General features: G+C 40.0%; 1 protein-coding gene and 1 long non-coding RNA gene across 3 annotated transcripts in view; both read right to left on the bottom strand.

Annotated features, from left to right (window-relative positions):
- Positions 1-22,680, bottom strand: part of blo (bloated) — a 170,077-nt gene that overhangs the window by 28,950 nt on the left and 118,447 nt on the right. The gene's annotated exons all lie outside the window — the stretch shown is intronic.
- LOC138189767 (uncharacterized) overlaps positions 10,635-22,680 on the bottom strand; it is a 38,615-nt gene continuing 26,569 nt past the window's right edge. Inside the window, exons 3-5 of the long non-coding RNA XR_011176108.1 lie at positions 11,407-11,563; positions 11,044-11,321; positions 10,635-10,949 (exon numbers count right to left, since the gene is read on the bottom strand). This is a non-coding gene — a long non-coding RNA (uncharacterized LOC138189767). The remainder of the gene's footprint in view (positions 10,950-11,043; positions 11,322-11,406; positions 11,564-22,680) is intronic.

The following is a 22,680-nucleotide window of genomic DNA, read 5'->3' as shown; positions in this document are numbered from 1 at the left end:
AGTTTCGTTTTTTCTTCTAATGCTTATCCCTTTTCCGCATAAGGATTTTCCAACGTAAATACGTAGGACATAAAATAGCGACGCCGTCTCACCCACTTGAAATGTGAGAAATCAGGTTCGAAGTATCGTCGTTGCATTGTTTACGTTTACTTTTTTCAGGAACTAACTCTTTTATCGCGTTTATATCTATTACTGCGGCAATGCTTACTTTACGATCCGTAGAGACAGGTATATCACATAGAAAACTTCAAAACTAGAAAGCTTCGAAGAAAATGAATTTCGATATATAGGGTGGTTGGTAATTGGTGGTACAAGCGAAAAGGGGGTGATTCTACGCGAAAAAAGAAGTCGAAAATATAGAATAAAAATTTTTCGTTTAAGGCTTTGTTTTCGAGAAAATCGACTTTGAATTTTCGCTCGGTACGGGTGCGGTACGTTATAACGGATCTCACTGTAGATCGTTGTCTCGATGGAAAAATTAAAAAAAAATATTTTTTATTCTATATTTTCGACTTCTTTTTTCGCGTAGAATCACCCCCTTTCCGCTTGTACCACCAGTTACCAACCACCCTGTATATTCGTCTCGTTAAATAGATAAAGGTCAGTACAAATATTAGAAGAAAAATGTAAACGGTTTGTGTACTTTTCCTCGTGAAATTCGAAATGCGTAAAAATGACGTGGCTCGTAAACCTACTGACATAGAAACCATATTTTTTAGCTGTATTCATAAGAATATAAATTGCGTATCATTATTATAAAAGATTTGGAGCGAGACTGAGTCACGAAAATTACAGAGATAGTACCCCAGTCTGTTAACTGTTTGTGATTATTTCGCACGCTGAGGGATCCTGTTACGCTTGTTCGTTTTGCACGCGCGAGAGATCGACAGTCGAGGATACCGGCAGGATTTACGTCTCGCTTCTTTTCGTTGTGGGAGAAAGTGTTTCTGGGCGAGAAGGGGACAGGTTACGCCGCTCGTTTCCTTCGGAACACTTTTCTTCCCGGCGTTATCATCGGCGTATGATTAACGAGGCCGCGGCGTGATTAATTCCAAGAATATCGAGGAGGTAATGAACCGCTAGAAAGGTTGGAGGTTGAATATTGCTCGGAGTTTGCACGAACTTCCGGAAGTTGCCGGCTTTTCGGGAAGATAATTGATGAATGCGCTGTATATGGATGGCGGAATTAAGGGAGGCGGAATCTAACTTATATTCTGATTGCGCAATATTGTTTAGTAATGGTTTAGAGGTTAATTAGTTTGTGGATTTTTGTGAATAATTCGCTCGTATTGATAAGTAGGTTTTGTAAGAACGTAAACCTTGAAATGGGAAGTGAACACATACCACGAGCGCCACGTGAAAAAAGAAAAAAGGAAAAAACGATTAGAACGAAGAAGATTAAAGGCATGTTATAATAATTCTTAACAAGTAGTTGATTCGTAATAAATTCTATTATAACGTAACAAAACTTTTATGTTTCTCTTAACGCAGAGTATCTATTTAATTAAAACATGTTCTACCATAAATGCTAAGTGACTTGGCTGAACCTATAAAACAACTAATATCCCTATATGTAATTCTACACTGTAAAAGTCACTAGATATAACGTCATTCCCCGAAATGTATTGTCACGTCCCGCGCTGCGCATGCGCCGTAACGTAGACTAAAACTACCAATAGCGCGAGTGAGCGTTTCAATTTGAGATTCAAATAAAATTTAACAATTTGTATAGAAATCAAATTCGAGCCTCACAACCCCCACGGAATAACCCGCCACATGACGACCACTCCACGGTAGACCTAATTATAAATAAGCGTAGCGACATAGAAGATACAGAGATAATTCCTTAGTTCAGAGTAGTTAATTCCTCAGTTCTGTGTGATTAGTTCCTCAGTTCTTGGTGATTAATTCCTTGGTTCTTGGCGATCAGTTCCCCAATTCTTGGCAAGTAATTTCTTTGCTCATAGCGATTAGTTCTCAATTCCTTTAGCTCTTAATTTCTCAGTTCCTTTGCCTTTCAATTCTTTAGTTCCTTAGTTTTTCAACTCTTAGTTCCTTTAGCTCTTAGTTTTTTGCTCTTAGTTCTTAAGGTCTTTAGTCCTTTAGTTCTTTAGCTTTTAGTTCTTTGTTTCGTTAGTTCCCAGTTCTTGTCAGTTTTGTTAATCGACGCGTTTGTATTTGTCAATTTGTAAATTATTGAAAATCAATTAAATTAAAATCTTGTAATTAATAAGAGCGGAAACGTATCGCGAACGATTGTAACTTCGAGTATTCGAAATCTCAACGACAATTCTGTCAATACCCAATTAGAATTAGAATAAACATTTGTTGTGGAAAATATTTGTCTAATAATATAATAGGATTAAGCGAACATTTATTTTCACCAACCTTGACCCTCTCCCGTGCCAGTACTCCTGCGCGTAGCAGGTTAGCCGAAACGTGGAGTTTAATTGCCAATCGCATTAAACATCAGACAACGCTACCATTTAATCTAAATTGAAAAATTAACGGCAACACAACCAAAACAAATGAAACAAAAACGTAACAGTATATCATCGATCAAATGATCTACGAAGAAAGACCGTAGATAGACGTTGGGAAGCCATGAAAATGCAAGTTTTTAATTACGCGCAGTCGTAAAGCCGGCGAATGTGGTAATTTTAGTCGCGTAGACGGCTGGCGCACAGTCTATCAAAGAATTTGTCCGGCGGTCAGGAAAGCCACGGGAGGAGATAAACCGTGCACGATATATCGTGCTAATTCAATGTCTTCCCAAGCGCATTTACTTTCGTTGCAGCTGGCCGGCTTGGCATTCCGATTGCAAAGGGCAACGAAACGAGAAAAGAAAGGGAAAAAGAACGAAATGGACAGGTCTGCGGTCTCCGCGCGGCGCAACTTATGTTTCTTCGAGACAGGTCAGTTACACCGCACGAAAACGTATACCTGTCTCCTCCTCTCTTTCTTTCTCTTTCTCTGTGTGTATACGCGCGTGTCCATATTGGTGTCTCGAACCACAGGAATTGCTTTGAAAGACACGATATATTGCGTCACGGGAAAGGAAGGAGCACACGAGTGTGCGGTCGAGATCGTGCTCGTAGGCCGGGGAACGGCCTTTAGGAAGTGCGAAGGAGAGCTGGCGGTACTTCAACTACCTGTAACCACCTGTAACTACCTGTAATAACCTGCTTTTCTTGCAACACTTTCACGTTCAGACGGGATGGACTTTCGATGGATCTCCGATGTGTCGTCATCGCGTAACGAGCTCTCGGTTTTCACGGCGAGCTAGAGAACTCTCTTTCGATTCTAACGTCATATCGTCGATCAAGTATCATTATTAAGATGAGTGGAATTATTCTCGCTATGTTCTCTGGTGGAATAGTACCAATATGGTAGCAGAGAAAAGGAGCAAATTTTCCTTTCTCCTTTGTCATTTAAACAGGATGCAAAAATGATATGTGTATGTATTACAATTTATAAAAAAGAAATTGAAGATAATTTTTACCGGTTACGAGTGAATTTTCCTTTCCCTTTGTTATTGAAACAGGATGTACAAATGATATACGCATTCCGGTTTAAAAAGAAAAAGGTGAAGGTAATTTTTACCGATTACGAGCAAATATTCCTTTCCCTTTGTTATTTAAACAGGATGTACAAATGATATATGCATTCCAGTTTAAAAAGAACAAGACGAAGATCACTTTTATCGATCCTTTTTTGTTTCGCTGGTTACACGCCTTCTTTACAGTGCTAATAAGATAGCGCATCCCAACGCTACAAAAAAGAAAAAATGACGGAGGCATATCCTTTATCTTTCTTGCCTCCGGTTAAAAGAAATGTAATCACGTATTGCCATAAATACGATTACATGGATAGTACAACTCCTTGGATTTCTTCCATGGAACCCACGAAGGCGCCTGATATGAGCTTCTGTGGTAAATTACCTGAACGTGGTAACAAGACGCGAATCAGAAGCAAAAACGACGCGTTTCGCACACAGGCAGTAACGATTAGCGACAGTTTGCTCAAGTCATTCTCCGGTGGACAGATCCTATTCATGTTTCAACCAGCCAACTACTGATGACTTTTCATGCATATAAAAATAAACGACGTGCTCCTGATTTTTCCTGTTATTTTTTTTCCTTGTTTTTCTTTAGTTTCTTCTCCTTGCTCCTTGTTCCACCCTCTACATAAGCCTGTCTCTTCCTCCTTATTCCCTTGTGTATTTCTTTGAGCCGATGCCCGCCGCACAATTTGCGCTCACGAGCCTAATGCTTCCCGGCATTATGCTAATTTCTTCCATCGAGGCTCCGAGATATTTGCGCAATTGAAGAGTTTACTACGTGAAGACGCGTTTGCGACCTACCTTCGCGTCGTAGTTTTTACTTAATTATGTGGACAAGCGTTGTATCACGTGTATCGTTACAAGCGTATTGTAAGTTTACTATTTACGCTTAGAAATATTGCTCGATGCGAAAAAATATATATCTTTTTAGGAGAAACTGGCGTTCTCTAGTTCTATTTCAACGTAGTTCAGAATAATGCTAACAACTTCTATTTAACCTATTAACCGGAGGAGATGAGTATATTTTACTTTGGAGTAATCTCACCGCATTTATCACAGATCTAAGAAAATTTCAAATTTCTAGCAAACAGTTGTACCCTATATATATAACTAAAATATGAAACACTTCGATATTTTAACATTTCTTAAAAGATGAGAATACACTAGATGAGTAGTTCAATTAAGGGGGACGTTATAACAATTATGGCTTTTACAAAAGGAAATCTCCAGATGTGGCAATCACTGGTCACCGTTAAAAGTCAATTTTACCATCTTCGTATGAATTTGTCATTGACATTCCACCAGAGTCGAAGTTTCTTTGTGAGAAATAGCTGTTTTATGGAGAACATGGGAACACTGTGAATGTTGTTGGAAAGCACGCGAAACAAACTGAGGAGGCGTGACTGTTGGAAAGATGCTAGGGATTTAAAAGACCATCCACGGAACAGAGACGTTCCAGGTGGTCGTGACAGCGACTTCAGGGAAGAGGATTGGTTCTCCGAGAGCTGTTGATGCGAACCCAGTACGTAGCCCCGAGGGTTCGAATCGTGCTCAACGTAGAATGTTGGCGCGAGCATCGCTTATTATCATATCCGGACGTTTCCTAGAGCTAGAGGAAACCTTCCAACTGGAAGGTATGCCGGAGAGCTCTAGAAAGTAATCTCTCGCGTGCCACACGAAACTTGGCACCGGTCATAATGCTTTTCGCGCAATTTCTGATGGCTTATTCTCGGGGAAGCTACGTTTCCCCGTTACGGAGAAATCCATGCAACCAACTTCTTCAACCAGTCTCTATCCCTTTAGCTTCATAATCTTCTTGATGTGGATAATTGTGCGTGAAATATTAAATTTTAAGCAATCACCTTTCTATCACAAAATAGGCAATATTTATAATGTTACTAAGGCTGGTAATGTTAGTAAGACAGACATACGCTACCGTTCACAAGTATGTGAACACTTCAGCCGATTTTTTCCTCTGTAATATCAGTATAATAGAGTAGGTTAAAAAATTAATGAAATGCACATCCATTTCGCAAAATAGGATAAATACCTGACACGGCTCGTCACGTTCATAGATTTTTCGAAGCAAAACAAAGGGTGCATCGTGTATAAGATTCGTCGACTCATCGTGCAAATACCTCGTTTAGCGTTTTTCCCAAGCAAGGTTGGACGCTCTGATCTTCGCCGACGAAAGATGATTCTCATAGAGCACATGCTCCGTCACTGTCGTTTCACCACAAGTCATTTTTTGTCGCTCGTGTTTTCTAGATTTTAGTCCGAGCTATAGTTGCCTACCCTCTTTTCATCGTCAAGGTTGGCTAAATAATGGCATTTTGCTAGTTAACAGCTGCATCGTCATCGTCGTCATCGATGAAAAGAATACTCTGCTTCAACGATGCTATTTTTATCTCTTTTATGCGTTGACACGCCGTACATTCTATTCCTTATCTCTAAGTACGTACTTAGCAAAGTAAACTATTTTACGCTTCTTTCATACTTAATTGTAAGAATAACGAAATTCCCACTCATGAATATTTTTCAATTTAATACCAACATTCCATGAATATTCAATTACATTCAGTTGCTAATTTTTTCCAACTTAGAACTATGCATGTATCGTGAAATTTCGTTGTTAATCATCGTTTCTTGCTGGAGAGAAGGCAGATATAGAGCTGTAAGAGGAATGTCGGTGACAGTGCACTCGATGTCATTTCTTTCGCTTTTTGCAGTGATTTTGCGTTGTTGCGCGCCACAGCCGCCACGCGCTTTTCGTTTTTTACGCGATCGGTATACTCAGGGAGACCTTGATCGAACGGACGCGATGGCGCAGAACGGGTCTGCGGGCATTATCAATCACGGGCTTAATGGTAGCTTCAAATGCATCCTCTATCTAACCCAACCCATGGTCTTATATCGCATTGCGAACGAACGGATCTTTGTGCCTTGCTATTTGCCGTCTTGCGCGGGCTCCGCGCCAGGTCTATGAATCCACGTAAACATTATTATAGTTTTAACGTTATCTGTTTCGTATCTCGACACTAGCGGCAACGTTACTGCATAGAATATTCAGCTATTCATAATTTAAATGACTACACGATAACGCTTTATTCGGTATTATCAGATGTAGCTATTAGACAATTATTGTCATTAATATGTCAAACGTTGTATATAATTGTTTAAACAATGGGTTTTTGATAACTGGACATTAATTTATAAGAATTACGGTGAAATGACTTTTGTAAAAGACATTAGAATTAAAATTCCCAGTAAATGTGCTTAACGCATTAACACATCACTGTTAATAGATACAGGATTATGAAATCTCTTCAAAAATATCCTTAGAGTAGGATAAGCTAGGGTCATTGATATCTGTAGGATGTTTGATTTAAGTAAGCAATTTGCCTGGTAATTATTCAAATTCAGCTATAAACAATTTTTAAATTATTTATATTTGGGAGGAGAGACTGAATTTTAAGACGTTGAGGCTTAGCTGACTCAAACAATCCTACCTTACTCTATTATTGTAACTACTCTTTACGGTAAATGTACCTTGACATAAGTATCTTCATGGTACTCAAATTACGCACATCACCGTGTGCTTATAATTATCTCCCATTTCCAACGTTGTTCTAACAGGTAAATAATATTTGAATCCCTCGAAGTCGTCTATTTATATAGCACCTTTTTCCACCCTGTTTCCAAAGCGTCGAGCAAACTTCATAAATCATCGCTTGTTCCTTCTTCCATTCGACTGAAACTCCTAGAGAGGTTATAGCGGCGTTTAGCAGGCACGTGTCCCTGAAAACAAGCCTCGTGCACGGCCGGGAATAGATTATCTCGACGAGTTGCAAGGCCTGGTCAGCATGCAAACGTTATAACACTTTCTATATCTTTCACGGACGGGAGCACGGTTGTTTTTCTACAGACGCGTAACAGATAACGATGGCGATGCGCGCACAACTTGGAACGTATGCGTGCGCAACTTCCATTAAGTCTTTAAGCAGTGGAAAGCATGAAACTATGAATTACTAGCGAGCAGGCCCAGCGGCGGTAATACGGCAACGCCACCTGCCACATGGGGTCGGTTAATGGATTTGCAAAGCGCCAATTATATTTCCGATAGAAGGAACGAGCGCGAACGTCGGGCACCCGAGTGCACGAGCGAGCACACGGCCTCAAGGCGCATTTGCAAACGCGATTGCGCCTCCGTTGCGGTCCCGGTAGCGCTTGTGCGCGCGCGTACCACTGCGCGCGTGGGAAAATCAGCGATTTCTCATGCCGCATAAAACTCTGATACCTTAAAGCCTTTCTTGCGTCGACGAGCCGCGCATTACCGACGCCGTTTTGATTTATTCTCTCGTCCTTTTGTGCTCCGGCTATTGCATCGTGGATTTTCTTTATTATACCAGGCTCGAGGTACGCATACCTTAGACGCGCCTCCAAGCTAAACATGGCCGAGGATGCCCTCCACGATGTTGAGATGCTTGGGAAAATTAAAACTATAATCGAATCTCGGTAACTTGAATTTCCAGGAATAGCAAAATTCTTTGATTTTTCCAGGTTTCATCTTATCGAGTTTTTCGAATAAGGGAGGCTCAACAAATTGGCTTAAAGGGAATTCGTACAGTTAATACTTTTCGAGTTATAGAGATTCTACGAAAGACTTTAACTGTTAAAGTTTAATGATTAATTTACGGTAGACTTCTATTTAGAATACGATTTTTCATTGTAAAATAAATATATATCTATCGTTTCAAATTGCATAGGCAGTGGTGCTTAAACTTTGACTTATAAAAGGAAACTTCGATTTGCAGAGGTTAGACTCCCTGAATTCGAATATAAAGGGTGGTTGGTAACTGGTGGTACAAGCGGAAAGGGGGTGATTCTACGCGAAAAAAGAAGTCGAAAATATAGAATAAAAATTTTTCGTTTGAGGCTTTGTTTTCGAGAAAATCGACTTTGAACTTTCGCTCGGTACGCCTGCACTTTATCACGTCTCGTTATAACGGATCTCACTGTAGATCGTTGTCTCGATGAAAAAATTAAAAAAAAATTAAAAATAAATTTTTATTCTATATTTTCGACTTCTTTTTTCGCGTAGAATCACCCCCTTTCCGCTTGTACCACCAGTTACCAACCACCCTATATATAATTTACTTATAGAAGTAAAATAAGTACGAACAAACGTATAGATTTTACTTGTTATTATTGTAATATATCTTCTTAATTTTTAAGTGTACATCTTTCTTCTTATCGTTTTCATATCAGATTTCCTGACAATTACACAGGTACAACTTTCACGTGACGTCAAATTGCTTTTCTTTTTACGTCGCCCAACTCTCTTCTTCAATTCGCCCAACTTTCACTCGTAGCATCCGTCATATAAAATCAGACTTAACGATCGTACGCAAGTTACATAATGCTATTCTGCATTCTCTCTGGGAGATCCCCTTTCTCAATTCGAGAGGCGTTCGCGTGTGCATGTGCATCTTCCCTTTACGATGTCAGAATGCGCGTCAATCGATCACTCCTCGTAACCTTAAGGCTCGATGCGGACGAACTGGTTCTGTCGCGCGAGTATTTCCCGCGCGTTTTACTAGTACGCTAAATTATACGAATAAACGCAGACTAGTGATGATTCGCAGGTTCGCGATGGGCTAAAATTGATCGTTTCGTATGTTTCGCGTGTCACTAGACATACTGCAACATTGTAATAGGTGGTAATAATTGTCGAGGACTGTTCATGTAGCATCAGTTAGTAACATCACTTAACAATCGATTTCCATAGTTTCTCCTTTTTCCTTGATTAGTTCAAAGAGTATCAACACATTGAATTTCCATTCGAATGTGTGGTCTATACAATATGACGAGTCCATAATATCAGGCTGTTGCAAAGTGGTTGAATTGTTAATAAAAGCTCTCAATTGTTTATAACTTTCTTAAAAATAATATTAATTGTATCATCAATAGATGGTTCAACAGATTCAATACATTTTGACCATTGAAACAAAAGTTACAAGGATAAAATAAGACATAATAAAAAAATAGGACTACTTTACTTCTCGACTAAATATTAGAAGCTTTCATGAATTGCCATTTTAAAATGATTGAAATTCATATCATAGTTTTCATAGTTTAGCAATCGAAGTTATTTCTTGATGAATAAAAGTTTTAACAAATTTTGCATCACGAACAACCGGATATAATTCCGTCATTTTGTATTATTCCAAACGATTATGACATTTCTGTTTGAAGGAAAGAAATACGCTATTCATAAGTATCTTAAAAAGGCTGGCGGTACGATTGTTGGAAATTAGTTACAACGAAATCATTAATGATTTCGATTTAGTAATACAGTCAGGATGGAAGATAATTCCGATAATGATACTAGCCGACCGGTTAACGAGTACAATAATCGATCCCGATTGGCCGAATAATTATTTCGGTAGAGTTCCGACGGCCGGCTGTCTGTAATTTTCGCCCTTAACAATATATCCGTTTGGTCGGTCCACACGAACACGTAGGAGTAGACTATCGAATGGATTTTTTTCTTCGAGCCCCGACAAATAACAGTCGGTACCAATCAGCTGTGATTGGTGCACGGAATAAAATGTGGATATACCTTCGCCCCTCGTCTTTTCCCTATCTCACCTGTGAGAATTCACAGAGCCTCTCCTTGCCCAACGTCAGGTAAATCTTCACAGTGGTGGTATATAATTACTAAGATTATACATATCAACACAACTAGAGCGAAAAACACTGACCCGGTTGTTAAACCGCTGCGTGCGAGTTGTATCGGCTATCCTGCAGATTGGCGAAGTGCGTACTGCTATCCAGCCTGTTGGTAGGTACCGACCGGCTGTGTACTACCTTCACTCTTGGTCCTATTTATAACCAAGGATCGAATTCCATCTCGATTGGAAATGGTAACTGGATCCACTCGACTAGATCGGTCCCTCGGGGGTAAAGAAAAAAAGAATTAGTGTTGTTACAGGCTACCGAAAATTCTTTTCGTGTTACTCCTAGTTAAGACTGTTATTTCCATTTGAGCAAGCGTATTTTTCTTCTTGTTACAAACATATAATATGTAATGTAAACATATAATGTCATATAATAGGAGTTCATTCTGATTCTCCCCTCTGGTTATAATTTTTCCTTCATATAATATTAGGTTGTATGGTTAGATTTAATCATATCAAATATTAAATAGATGAAATTAATAATAATTCAGTTAACTAAGACTTCGTTTGCTTTAGGAGGTTAAAAGGAGTTCAGAGACCCAGTTAATCAGGAAAACATCGACTGACGCTGACATCGGCGTTACACGCGTGTTATTCCATCTTTTCCGGTTTAGCGCTCGTAAATTATTACGCTCGAGCGACGATCCCTTAAAACACACGACATAACCGGGCATAAATTCCGGTGCACATGTACGCACGCGCGGTACGATACATCGGCGACCCCGATCGGGAAAAACATACCTCCAATTAGAACGCGCTTCCTAGGGCGAATGCCTTTTACTACGCGGCATTATAAATCAGATGATATGTAGCCTGTTCTTGCGCATCTACATTCCTCCTAGGAAGGATTAATTGGTACCTTCGGCTTTTGGTGAAAGTCGTAATTACCATTCGTCGTATGTTCAACATTTTACGAGCTCGTGTCATCTCTTTCTCTGCTAATCGATATTTACGAATACCAAAAAGGATTCAGTGATTCAATTTAACTTCTTAATGTCGTGCAAGACTTTACTTACGGTCTGCAAATTTATATGAATATTTGATTTAAAGAGAAAATTTCTGGATTAAGTAGAAAATTAAAATTATTATTAAAACTTGTCTTACCAATAAATCTCTAGACTTGTTCGAATAATGCTTTTCGCAATCACATAATTCTTTAATATCGATGACCAGTCTCGCTTTACATTTTTGTTTGTAAGGAAGGAAAAAAGCAGACCCATCATGACTTCGACGTTCTCCGTTCTCTATTCGTCCTTGTTATCTGGTAAAACGACAAACGGTGGTCCTTGAGGTATAGGAATATTTAAACAATGTTTGAGTGGTGGGAGGAAGGCGACAACGATTCGAAAGGTCTCAAGTGGACTCGGTAAATTATTACAACTTGAAACTTCTAAGATACTTGATCAACATACCGCGCGTGTCAACTCGAGCATCACATTTGTCCCTGAGCGCAATATACATATATATATATGGTAGTCTTTGTTCACGTTGTGTTCGGATGATCAATATAGTTACATATGTATGAAGAAATGATAGCGGCCTACGCATAAAAGCGTATCTGGTTGCATTGAAATCGGGCGATTATCGATCCGGCTCGGAGTTTCTTTTTTTGTTATTCTTGACTCGCTTATCTCGACTTTCTGCGAAAGTAATCATCGCGAAGCACGTCCGCTATGCCCATGCGCATGCGCGGCGAACGCTGCGCGCGCAGCCTCGCGTCAAACGCGAACAAGGGCTATAATATACCTCTCGCGGAGGTATTGTTCGTGATAAAGACCAGAAAGACGTCCCGATGCTTTTCAAGCGAGGACTGTTCGCCGCGATCGTTATAGAACGCTACGTTCTCTTCTTCGTTGAAAGGAAAATCGTCTTCACGTGCCGATAGAGACTTCCTTTTTCGATGAGAAATCGATGGCGCAATCAAATTGCGCGGGAAAAAATAAAGATCAATGGTATTATGCATGACTGTGACGAAGGACAACGAAAGACTTTTTTATGCGGATATCGTGGGAAATGAGAGAAACGAACGAGATCGTTAGATTGGAATGCTGCTGGGAAGAGAAGTTGAAGTTGTTCAGGAAGTTACTATTGTAGGGCATAGAAGTGGTATACGAACTATCATGTGGTTTCACTAAGGAAGTATAGTATCAACTATAAGAAGTTAACAATATGCTGTTAGAATATAGGTATATATATATATATATATATATATATATATATATATATATATATATATATGTTACAATACACAATATGATTCTTAGAATTTTATTCTTCTTTCTTTTATTGACCTTTATAACAAGAGCAACTTTTACATAAATATTCTATATTGTATAATATATTTTAAACTCTATGTTGCTATAAAAAGTTGTGTTTTTGAAAAGATTCTTCGAAGTTAGTTGTAAAATGAGTTCATAATCATAGAAACTTATTCTCTATTAAATATCTTTATTAGTATCTTTGTGTCTCTATTATTCTTCATATACATCTTAGGTGCTCGTTGTATAACAACCTTTGACCTCAGTTTATTTTTTCGTCAAACAACTCTTAGACCACAGATATCCAGACAAGTTTCTCTCTTTGTCCATCATATTATTCAAGAATTAAACAACTTCTATTTCTCTTAAAATCTGTCTTTAACACGCCAAATAGTTCCAAGGTGACATTACAATCGCCAGAAATAAATCGTATGTGTAAATATAGCGGTGTTAGGGATCGCTATTCCTACATGCGTTCCCTAAGAGTGCTCGATCCCTTTTCTGGACGCTGGCCGTCAGGTGTCAGGACCAGTGAATAGTCTCACCTCGGTACTGGGCCCATCAGCGGGGCCCACCGTGCAAGTCCGTACACCGACGATATAACTCATCTGCGGCGCGGGCCCCGAGAGACCTCGCAATTACAACGACGGAAGAAACGAGATGGGATGAGATAAGGCGTCGCCGCTAACAGACGTTACGCCTGTGCCCATAATGCCCTACGCGACTTACACACGGAACAGTTGACGCTATGATTACTCAACTTTTCCCTTCGTTGAAAATTTTGGAATAATTACTGGATAACATAAGTGTATGGAGCATACTTTAAAGTTAAAGGGTTGTTGATATTAGGAAATGTTTGGAAGAGTAATACGAATGTATTTTAACTAGGTACTTGTAACTTTAAGTATATACTAGAACACTTGTACTAGGTCATCTTTTAGTCATTACATTTATTGGAAAATTCTAAAAAAAAAAAATTAATCTGTTTAGTACTTTACATTATACGACACATATGAAGCAAATGAAATAATTAGATAATGAGAGCTATGAGAAGTATTTAATCTTTACTAAATATCAGTAAATATCCTAATAATTATAGCTCGTCTAATAATTAAAAATTAGAAATCACAAATTTACGATAATTTTTAATTATATTAAATTAGATCGAATTATGGAAACAAATTCAAGGAATATTAATCTAACCGCAGGTCCATCTATCTTTCACCACAATTTCATTTTCTTTTCTCCTTTCTCATAAACCTCTTGCAGTCCTTCTTATTTAACAAGTACTACATACGATCCCAGTACGGGAAAAAATGGGATTCTCAGGGAAGTTTCGCCAATTAAATTGGATTCACTTTGCACACGAGAGATAGGCGAGTAATATTCTGGAAAAAGGAAGGTCGCGAAGAAAAAGGGGGAAAGAGTTTCGCGTGAGGAAGGAGGCTTGACCTGGACGAGAAATTACGAGGCCGTTGACAATCGCGCACAGGATTCGTAGAAGCGTATAATTGCTTCATAGTCGAGCCGATCCCCGACCGCGAAACGACCCTTAAATCCGTTCTGCATCCACGAGCACGCGTTTTTACGCACGCGGTGGCTGTGTCGATATGCATCGTGCGCGAGTCCAGATGGAAATATGAGAAAAGAAGAAGAGAGGGAAATGGTAGTTGCGTCCTCTAATTGTAGTTTATCACCTGGCCTGACGCGCGGTGCTAATTCACGGTCAAGCTTCCGATCTGTAATAATGAAGAGAATCGAAGAATTCTTATGAGTATGTACACGAATTTCGATCTTCATATGTTTCATCCGTTAGAACACGCATCCACTGTAAACATAGTGCTACTAGGTTTGTTGAGTATTGAGGTTGGTCCATTTTTGTTTCCGATTTGTAATTTGAGGTTTAAATTACTGTGTGTTAGTTGATGGCAAAATTGCAAACCTTCCAGATTATATTATGAGACGTTACTGTACAAGTCATCAGAGACGAATATGGAATAATGTTAAAATGATCACATAGCTACTACCAAAGAGTAGTCCTCAAACGGACACCAATATCTCTTGTCATTAAAACGTAGTGATTCCAAGAAAATCCAACCACCACAAACGTTAGTATCTCTAAACAATAACTGCAAAGCGCCTGTTCCTAGGAAAGGAACGCGATCACCCAGGATAGAAGGTAAGAGGTCATAATCGAGTAACTATCATGAAACCCGCCATAAAATGACAAGTATCGAGAGATGACAGGCCGGACGACTTCGCCTTTTTCTTCGTCCGGAGGGTGGAATGTCATCCATTAACATTCCTATAAAACCACCACCGCGTGTAAACACCGCGAATGGCGTAAACGGTTGCAGTGAGAGACGGTCCACTGTTGCTGCCAAGCGTAGGAGGAAATGGGCAAGAGAAACGAACGAAAAACAGAGACGAAGTGAGCGACAGAGTGGCGAGGAGAGACTGTGTGAGAAATCCAATCCGCTTCCATGGGGTTATTATGGTGATAATTTACTACTCCTTCTCAGAGGGCAACTGCGGACCATGCCGACCGTTTATGCATAGCCGTGGAATGCCGCGTTTCTGATCCCACGGCGAGGCGTTTGCACTTTCTGCATTTAGAAACGAGCCTAATCGCGTATCACCCTTCCCCTTGGTACAGACCCTAGGGACTTTTCTTCTCCCCGAGACATGCACCGCCATCTGGCGAGTCCCGTCTTTGAACCTGACATGGACAACTTGATACTGATTAATGAGGGGCGCGCGAACTATCACCGGCACCTTCTTCAAAGCTGTTTTTCCTTTTTGAGTTTGATATATGCGTCAGAAGTTGTTTATTCATGCAGCTTAACCGACGGTCTAAGTATATAAGTAGGTTGAAGCCAAAGATGTAATTGGTTAGGAGAACTGAAAACAGAAATGACGTGTAAGATGAATAGACTCGATATAATGCTTCCGTAAGGAAAAATACATTTTTAATTAGATTGTGAGTGATCTAATTGAGCTTGAGAGAAGCACAGTATATAACTGGCTTGAAATAAATATCTGGAAAATATTAGAATTGAACTTTTCATGCCCTGGAATCGTCGTGTAGTTTTGAGTTGGTGTAAGTAGCGAAATTTTACAAGGTACAGATTAGGAGTTACCAGTATTAATAAATACCCTTACTTGACAGTAACAGATTTGATAATAAAACAGATGAGATTTGACAAATTTAGTTTACTTTTTATAATATACCTCCACAGAACTCCATCAGAACCAGCGTAAATCTCGTATCATTACCTTTTAACTGCTAATGAAATGTTTATCTTGCAATTAGTACAGACAACCAACGCGACAATATTTCACATTTTGAAGTCAGCTCACGTTCGAAGGTTGCAGTACTTTTTTCTTTATTACCTCGAAAATACGATGAATCATCGTTGTATGTACAACAGAATAACAGAGATGACAACTGGTTCTTAACGAGCGAACAAAATTTTTCGAGGATCATTTGCGGATTTCTCAAGGCGCTCTGGCACATTTTCTCGCGATCTTATTCATCGCGGTATATAAATAGCGCGGGGACGCTTGCTTACAACAGCCTCTCCTTGTAAGGTTGACACGAAGGATAACGTTGAATGCAACTAGGGCAACTTGATTCCATATCGGGAACCGCGGAGGACGTTCTTGGACGACTCGATGATCGAGGGCACGCGGAGGTCAACGATAATGACCTTACCCTAATTCCGCGATGAGACGTCGAGTCATTACTTCTCGAGCACACACTCACCATATTGTTCCTAGTTAGATGCGATTAACCTATTAAGGGCCAAACAAGTTTAGTTAATTAAAATGTACATTTTTATCAAGATAAATAAAAAATGAGATTTAGATAGAAAACCTGTTCACCTACTATTACAACACGTACTGTACATTACATATTTTATATATCTATATTACATGCATTCTATGCAGTTTTATACCTTCAAATCTCGCATAAATGCATAAAAATTCGCAGTATAGTTACGAATAAAGATGAGTCGCAATCTGACTTTTATATTCGAGAAACTAGAAGTCGAAAGATTCATAGTAAAAGCATAATAGATAATTGCGAGTGCATATTCATATTTTATTTAGCCAAAAACCAGGTCCGGCCGTATCACTGAAGAAATTAAACAGCTTTTACGGTATTTCACTTATAAAATTTTTTCCTCAGCATTCACAAGTGAAGCTCTGTTACCGAAGGGGTTAACCGCTACACGATTGGCATTCGACGTATTCAGGTACATGGATGCGCGGTATGCGCGCGCATTTTCCATAAAGCGTGCTAGCTGCGCATCGCGTTGTGCGGCGCGGTTCGCGGCGAACGCGAGGACAGACAGATGCGTGACACGCGGCTGTCTGGCTATCGTCTCGCGGCCGCAGCGCACCAACAGAGAGGAGAAAGATTATGCAACGCTCGCGTCGGCCTCTACCGGCCATATGGTGGCGGCACCTTTATATCTGCCGTCGTTATTGGCGCGAGTCCACGTCCTGTGCACCTCCCGCTTTCGCGTATTTATCTACTATGCTTTGCCGCTCTTCCAACGTTCTGGCACAGGTGCTTGGATCACTTTACGAGAACTCGACGGCCACTTGTCTCTGGCTCTGCCTCCTCTTGGACGAGAATTCGAGAAGGGTATATACGATGGGGTTTAAAGGCGGATCGTTTTGAAAATCTTGGGAATTCACTGTGCTAAGAACTAAGCCGCAGAGATAAGGATATGATTTACGGTGAACGTGCCCTGAAAATTTCGTGCACCTCTGAAATTCAAGATGCCACGCGGCTCAAAGATTTATGACTGGCAGACTTTTCAGATCTGAGCTTGGTATATTACTGATGGGTCACCCGTGAAAATATATTTTGGAGATCTTGAGGGTTCCTTAATATTCATCATTCTCCTTGTTTATATCTTTTTCTTGGGGATTTTTAATCACAGGTATTTGTTGTTGATAAGATGGTAGACCTTCCATAATTAGATTTTATTACCATTCTGTTTGCTATTATTTGGATTCATACAAGTTTCACGCATTCGTTACCAATTGTGAAATTTATTGTTGTTCTGTATTTTATTTTATGTAATGCATATATTATTTACGTTTATTAATTTATTAATATTTTATTTACGTTTTTTAATGTACTATATTTTTACATACTATCTTACTGCTTGATCCGTAATTAGATAATGCATAAAATAGCGATTATATATTTGAGTTTGGTATATTGAAAAAAGTTCGCGGAATTTTTGCTCATTTATATGATTTAATCTTCTAAATCTTGTACACGACAATGACTTTCTATTAACAATTACGCTTAACTTAAACAATTATACTTAAGATATTGATCTTCCAAAAAAATAAGTAAATTAGCAGTACGTATTTGGTGCACTTATCTAGAACCAGAAAAAGCCATTTGATACAGGTCCGGTCAAGTGATTCCACGATATTTGTTTCGTTCCAATAATACATGCATTTGTGCGGAAAATACGCGTTCCTTTCCATTCGCGGCTACACAGACATATTGCCGCAATAACGCTTTTATCTGCAGTATTTATAGTATTTATATATACAATATAGTATTTATATATAGTAGTTATCTGGCACAATTCTATGCCCCCTTTGCTGCTCCTCTCAGGATAATTTAAACCATACCTCGTATCCACCGTTCATATCTCCACCGTTCAGCCTACCAAAGCTTTTCAAACGTATTACAACTTACGAATCATTCCGTGTTCGCCATGGTAGGTTGACAAAGTTTCGCATAGCATAGCTGGCGAAACGCATTTAAGATAGGAGGATTACTTATCTCACGCTTACACTTCTTCAGAGGTTCGTCGCCGCGTTCCTGCATGCTTTATCGAGCAACGTTTCAGCCTACTGCCTTTACAGCTGCTTCATGGATAAGGAACGACCTCTGAAGGAACGTGAGTTAGGCTTGTTTCAACTGGGATACATACTTCGTGGCACTACGTTGTAAGAAACAGCCTAGAAATGCTTTGAAGTGCGCCGAAAAATGGCGACCACAACTATGAAAAGCTCTATAAGCAATGATTCGTCTTTAGATTTTGTTACAAATTGCCCTAACTCTGCAATTCCCTTAACTCAGATTATGATGCAATAGCAAAGTTTCCTTATTTTTATTGCAAATTAGAAACTTTTCGCTGTATGAAGATTACAGAGAAAGCAATAAATTATATATATTTTCTATTTCTTATAGTAGCTTCAAAATTCAATACGTTTTCAACTAGTCCCATCCTACCAGAATTGTCTTTTTATTTGATGTCGGAATTAAACATGTGTCGTCCCAGGCTCATTATAATTTTAAAAGTATTGCTTGCTTTAACAATTATATCTTTGGTTCTTTACAAATTCCTTCGGACTGCAAATTATTTTTAAAGCACATATAGCTTTGGATCTAACAAGCTTTGTTTCTATTTTCAAATGTGTTATAATTTCTAGTCATAAAACGAAACCTGAAAATCAGCAGAAATGTAACTATCATGTTTTTACGAAATACAAGAACGCAATAAATCAAGGTAATTATATCACAGAAGCAAAAGGACTTAAAAAGATTTATTAAGGAACCTTAGTCGAAAGACGTCGAAGAATAAAATATTAAACCACGTTACTGACCCAGGTTGCGCATCCGCAAACCCTTAAATCATCGGATTAAATAAATTCACGAGCGTCTGCCGCGAACGGGTTGACAAAGCGACGAGCTTTCACCGGGAAAGAAGCATCAATCACCAGGCGGTCGTGGTTGGAAGACCATTAAAAGAGAGAGGAGCTGAAGGAAGAAAGAGCCTTGGCTGATTTACGCGTGGCCGATACAGGTGACAAAAGAGCGCGCGAGCCTATTCGACGGAATAAAAGCTTTCGGTGAACGTCTATTACGACGGAGTAACAGTGGACAATTGCCCTGAACCCTTTTCACCTTGATCACTCTGCGGCAGCGCTACGTTAACGTCCCGTGAAGTATCTTATCCCACGTAGAGTACAACGCGCGTGTCTTCCTCTATTTTTCCCCTGTGCCTACTCGCCTCTCTTTCTTGCTCGCTATCTTTCTTCCTCGGAGCCAACGGCGTCCACCGAGCGGCGATAAATCCACGTAAAGGGCCCATATAAAACCTGCAGGGAGATCCATTCCTCCGGGGATTTCCTCTAGCCGCGAGCAGCGCCCTCTCCTCTTCTCTCGCTCGCACGGGAACCCCCGTCGCTGTGCGCTCCTTCTCTTACTAACTGGGCGCGTTTGCGTCTGACCAATCGATACGCGATACCAACTTCCCATGGCGAATCGGTTCTCATGCTCGAAGCGAACGGACACAGAGAGTGGCATTATATTCTAGAGCGAAGTAACCGTATGCACGCATAGAAGGTAGAGATTCATCGGCAAGAAAGACGGGGACAGAAGACGCGTGTGCGTGTACTCCTTGCATGGATAATGGGACGCTACGTAACCCCATTGCTAGTGGTAGTGTATCGGAGGCTGTACTTATCGCTGTACAATTTCATCGGCACTTAAAACGTCATCTCGTGAAGCTCCACCTTTTCATCAGCTGCTAATCTTGCGATTTCTCTCTGTCTTTGTCTCTCTCTCTCTTTCTTTCTGTATTCTATGGTTGGTGGAGAAACTCCCTTCGATGCCCTCCTCGCGTCATATATATATCTCGCACGCCGTACATCGGTCCAGCACCGTACCTATAATAAACTATCTCCGGCTCAGTGGTCGACTTAAGCCGATATTACGCTCCACTTTCTTTTCTTGGCCAGTGAATTACGCGATTGGTGGGCGGAGGGGAGATCAGACTTGGACAAAGGGAACGATGGACACGGATGGACGGAGCCGAGAAAAAGAGTTCGAGGAAGAAAGTGGGGCATAATGGCTGGTGGGCGGTGTATTTTGATATAAATTTGACAGACGGAATTACAACATTGCGACATGCAGGATGGTCAGCCCTAATCAGGATTGTCTCAGGATTCCAAGTGAGACTACATCGTGACTCTTACATCTACCAATGATTTTGTAAAATATTATTCTTTTATTGTTATTAGTTGGTAATTATTTATTTAGATAGAATAATGATAATGCGGCCAATCTTAAACATTATCTTCTTTTAGATGACTTGTTGCCTGAATTTATCAAAACATTTTAATTCGTCATTTGTAAATCATAATCCCACATGATAGGTGTTCACTATGCATAGCAATTAATTCAAATCAACGAACAGAGCCTCATATATTCTCCTCATCAGATTCTTGCAATACATATAGGAACTTAAGAAAGAAACCTTTTCCTCCCGGTATCACAACCACATCTGAAGATATCACACCTCCGGTCACCTCATCTTACAATAACTCGCACTTGATAAAAATTTTGCCTCGTAATTCGCGAACGCTTTTTCACCTGACACCATCACTTTCCCGCTCGGGAATCTTCACTTATATAAAACAGTTATCCTATAAACAGATCTAAATTAACTGAACAGGGATCGAACTCCCGCATCGATTCGACTCGCCTTCCATTTAGGTTGAACACCAGAAGTGCATGCACACACGCGGCTCGTTCTCACCCTCTCGATTTCTCATCAAGGTGCGTTTCACCACGTGATCGTGATCAAGGGCTTCGTATCTGATTCGCCAACTGCACGGCAAATTGCCTATGAAAACGCGGCTCGTTTCACCGCCCATGCACCGCTTCCTGTTGCCCTAACAGGGGGCCTTCCCTGACTCGAACGGCCGTTATTAATCTGAATCGCGTGTAGCTTCGCGCAGAAAGCGCCAGAGGGCGCGGCATAGCCCTTGGGAGTGTCTGGCCTGCGTTTCTGACCAGAGCAATTCCTTTTCGATTGGCGTGTTATTAGCCAGGACGGCCGAAGGAATCGAAGGAAATGGTGGCCGACGATCCAACCGGAAACGATCAGTTTCCCGGGAATCCGGGGTTCGCGTGTGCCCTCTCCTCTGTCTCGAATCTATCTTCTCCGGGAACCGAGCTAATTTCCTGCTGAACGATGTCCGTGTCGCTTCGAGAGACGTAAGCCTGCACGTGGCAGGAAATTTCAATGATTTCATTGGCCGGCCGTTAGTCCATGAAATTCTGTCCCTTGCGGGGAACTTAGATTTTTCAATGTTCTCTTTGCTGTAATGAATCAGCTATAGAAACGGACTAAAGGAAACGAACGCTTTCACAAGGTTAGTTGTCTCTGGTTATCTCGTCTGGATTTTACGCTCTTCGATTTTGCTCTCTTTAATGCTAATTTTCTATCGGTGAAGCAACTGTACAACAGTTTTTCTTGAACATAAACGTTTTTCGGTGCGTAACTTTCAAGTGGTTTATGCCGGGTTGTTAATGTTTCCGGTATGATTATTGGATGTTTTACGCTTGTTTGCAATCCTGGTAAAAGTAGGTTGTTTGCTGTCTATTAATGGTCTCTTTTTGGCGTATCCGTTGGTACATAATACAATGATAAATGGCCTATGTAACAAACACAGCCAAGGAAATTTATATAATTCTGGATTAGAAAATTTGAATGTTATCTTATCGTGTTCTGAACTTATGTACTTAGAAAATTCTTCTTCCTTTGCCGTCACAAATTGGCAGAAGGAATAATTATTAACATTAGAAATTCGTCGACGTACGTCAAACATGATCTTTAGGTAATTAGAATAATCTATACAGAAAGTTTACGAAGAGTTCATGTCATATACGCAATAGGTTAATTATAAGACAGTCAACAAAATATGAATGTTCCTTAAGAATAAATATTAAAAGGTTAATGTAATTCAACATTCACTTATTCCTTAATTCAAAAGAAACCGAATACGGCTAGGGCTGTTATTGAGTAAGGATCAGCACGATTTCTAATAATAGTACATTCGACGTTCTGCTCGCAAAACATCTAATAAGCTCGTATCCTTCGGAAAACGAGACTGAGGTAATCTCATTCCGGCGGATAATTCGACTCCTCAATTAGTCTCGTTAGGATCGATTTTATATAACGTATAAATTCCAGTGTAACTTCGTATTTCCTTACTAGAATCAGCGAACCAGTACTCCATGAGTGAAAAGGGACAAAAAAACACGAAAAAGAGTAAAAGAAGAAGGAAG

This window comes from Bombus flavifrons, chromosome 2 (assembly GCF_040668555.2).
Source record: "Bombus flavifrons isolate JBK064 chromosome 2, iyBomFlav1_principal, whole genome shotgun sequence".
In the NCBI taxonomy this organism is placed as follows: Eukaryota; Metazoa; Arthropoda; class Insecta; order Hymenoptera; family Apidae; genus Bombus; species Bombus flavifrons.
The sequence above is the reverse complement of the archived record's forward strand: the minus strand, read 5'-3'. Positions and strand labels throughout refer to the sequence as shown.